The following is a 3,029-nucleotide window of genomic DNA, read 5'->3' on the forward strand; positions in this document are numbered from 1 at the left end:
TTCGTATAAGGAGTAAGGAAAGGATCCAGTTTCAGCTTTCTACTTATGGCTAGCCAATTTTCCCAGCACCATTTATTAAATAGGGAATCCTTTCCCCATTTCTTGTTTCTCTCAGGTTTGTCAAAGATCAGATGGCTGTAGATGTGTGGTATTATTTCTGAGGACTCTGTTCTGTTCCATTGGTCTATATCTCTGTTTTGGTACCAGTACCATGCTGTTTTGGTTACTGTAGCCTTGTAGTATAGTTTGAAGTCAGGTAGCGTGATGCCTCCAGCTTTGTTCTTTTGACTTAGGATTGTCTTGGAGATGCGGGCTCTTTTTTGGTTCCATATGAACTTTAAAGCAGTTTTTTCCAATTCTGTGAAGAAACTCATTGGTAGCTTGATGGGGATGCCATTGAATCTATAAATTACCTTGGGCAGTATGGCCATTTTCACGATATTGATTCTTCCTATCCATGAGCATGGTATGTTCTTCCATTTGTTTGTGTCCTCTTTTATTTCACTGAGCAGTGGTTTATAGTTCTCCTTGAAGAGGTCCTTTACATCCCTTGTAAGTTGGATTCGTAAGTATTTTATTCTCTTTGAAGCAATTGTGAATGGAAGTTCATTCATGATTTGGCTCTGTGTTTGTCTGTTACTGGTGTATAAGAATGCTTGTGATTTTTGCACATTAATTTTGTATCCTGAGACTTTGCTGAAGTTGCTTATCAGCTTAAGGAGATTTGGGGCTGAGACAATGGGGTTTTCTAAATATACAATCATGTCATCTGCAAAGAGGGACAATTTGACTTCTTCTTTTCCTAACTGAATAGCCTTGATTTCTTTCTCTTGCCTGATTGCCCTAGCCAGAACTTCCAACACTATGTTGAACAGGAGTGGTGAGAGAGGGCATCCCTGTCTTGTGCCAGTTTTCAAAGGGAATTTTTCCAGTTTTTGCCCGTTCAGTATGATATTGGCTGTGGGTTTGTCATAAATAGCTCTTATTATTTTGAGGTACGTTCCATCAATACCGAATTTACTGAGCATTTTTAGCATGAAGGGCTGTTGAATTTTGTCAAAAGCCTTTTCTGCATCGATTGAGATAATCATGTGGTTCTTGTCTTTGGTTCTGTTTATATGCTGGATTATGTTTATTGATTTGCGAATGTTGAACCAGCCTTGCATCCCAGGGATGAAGCCCACTTGATCATGGTGGATAAGCTTTTTGATGTGTTGCTGAATCCGGTTTGCCAGTATTTTATTGAGGATTTTTGCATCGATGTTCATCAGGGATATTGGTCTAAAATTCTCTTTTTTTGTTGTATCTCTGCCAGGCTTTGGTATCAGGATGATGTTGGCCTCATAAAATGAGTTAGGGAGGATTCCCTCTTTTTCTATTGATTGGCATAGTTTCAGAAGGAATGGTACCAGCTCCTCCTTGTACCTCTGGTAGAATTCAGCTGTGAATCCATCAGGTCCTGGACTTTTTTTGGTTGGTAGGCTATTAATTGTTGCCTCAATTTCAGAGCCTGCTATTGGTCTATTCAGGGATTCAACTTCTTCCTGGTTTAGTCTTGGAAGAGTGTAAGTGTCCAGGAAATTATCCATTTCTTCTAGATTTTCCAGTTTATTTGCGTAGAGGTGTTTATAGTATTCTCTGATGATAGTTTGTATTTCTGTGGGGTCGGTGGTGATATCCCCTTTATCATTTTGTATTGCGTCTATTTGATTCTTTTTTTTTTTTTTGAAGTCTTGTGTTTTACTCATGGGAAAAAAAAAAAAAAATACAGAAGAGGTTTTGTTCTCATGGCTGCCCACTGCAGCCTGGCACTAAAACAGCCCAGCGCTCACTTCTGCTTGGAGAAATATTCTTTGCTCTTTTGGACATCAGGCTTGATGGTATCACTGCCAGGTTTCCAGCCAGCAGGGCACACTTCCCCATGTTTGTCAGTGAACTGGAAGGCCTGAACTAGTCTCAAAGTCTCATCCACAGAGCGGCCGACAGGGAGGTCATTTACAGTGATCTGCTGAAGAATACCCTTATCATCAATGATAAAGAGGCCCCTGAATGAAATGCCTTCATTAGCCTTTAAGACCCCATAATCCTGAGCAATAGTGCACTTCGGGTCTGATACCAAAGGAATGTCATGGGTCCCAATCCTCCTTGTTTCTTAGGTGTGTTGATCCATGCTAGATGACAGAAGTGAGAATCCACAGAAGCACCAATCACTTGGTAGTTGAGTTTCCTAAATTATTCTGCCCTATCACTGAAAGCGATGATCTCCGTAGGGCACACAAAGGTGAAGTCAAGAGGATAAAAGAAGAACACAACATATTTTCCTTTGTAGTCAGACAGGCTGATATCTTTAAACTGACCATCTGGCATAACGGCTGTGGCTTTGAAGTTGGGAGCAGGGTGCCCAATTTTAGCATTTCCTGAAGACATCTTCCTATCAGCAGTCCTAACACAAGTCACAGAAACAAACCACCAATGCCAGGCAAGAACAAAACGCCGATTTCATGTCTTTCTTATTGTGAGTAGTGCTGTAGTAAACATATGCATGTGTCTTTATGATAGAACAATTTTTATTTCTTTGGGTCTGTCTCATAGATTTCTTATTATGCTGATTTAATTTATATTTTTACTTCTGTAAGACTTTTAAAGTTATGATTAGAAATACTACTTCTCTTTCATTGTTTTAACCTTTTATTCCTTCAATTTTATTAGTATGATTTTCTTTGTTTCTCTTCCGTAGTATGTGATTATTTGGCTCACCCTGATTTCCCATTTTCCGGGTTATTTTTAAATTATTTTTGATTTCTGACTTTCTAAAATGAAGTATTATTTTCTCTCTGTAAATAATGTGTGTAGAGACTTTATTCACGCAGATATTTTTTCTATAGTTTTTGTATGCCCTGAGATGAACTGGGAGAGTGTTTTCAGCAACTGAAAAGTTTTGATTGCAATTCTTTATTTTTAAATATATTTGATGTTCCTCAATTGGCATGATGGTTAATATTGAATGTGAACTTGATTGAACTGAAGGA

The 3,029-nt window shown here is 38.6% G+C and overlaps 2 pseudogenes across 1 annotated transcript; both read right to left on the reverse strand.

The window, feature by feature from the left end:
- The window catches only part of LOC112615320, a 3,494-nt pseudogene extending 904 nt beyond the window's left edge, over positions 1–2,590 (reverse strand).
- LOC112616530 lies at positions 1,754–2,488 on the reverse strand (annotated as a pseudogene). The gene has a single exon (XR_003117656.1). The product of XR_003117656.1 is annotated as a peroxiredoxin-1 pseudogene (transcript).
- Positions 2,591–3,029: the final 439 nt, after the last annotated feature.

Source organism: Theropithecus gelada, chromosome X (assembly GCF_003255815.1).
Source record: "Theropithecus gelada isolate Dixy chromosome X, Tgel_1.0, whole genome shotgun sequence".
Lineage (NCBI taxonomy): Eukaryota > Metazoa > Chordata > Mammalia > Primates > Cercopithecidae > Theropithecus > Theropithecus gelada.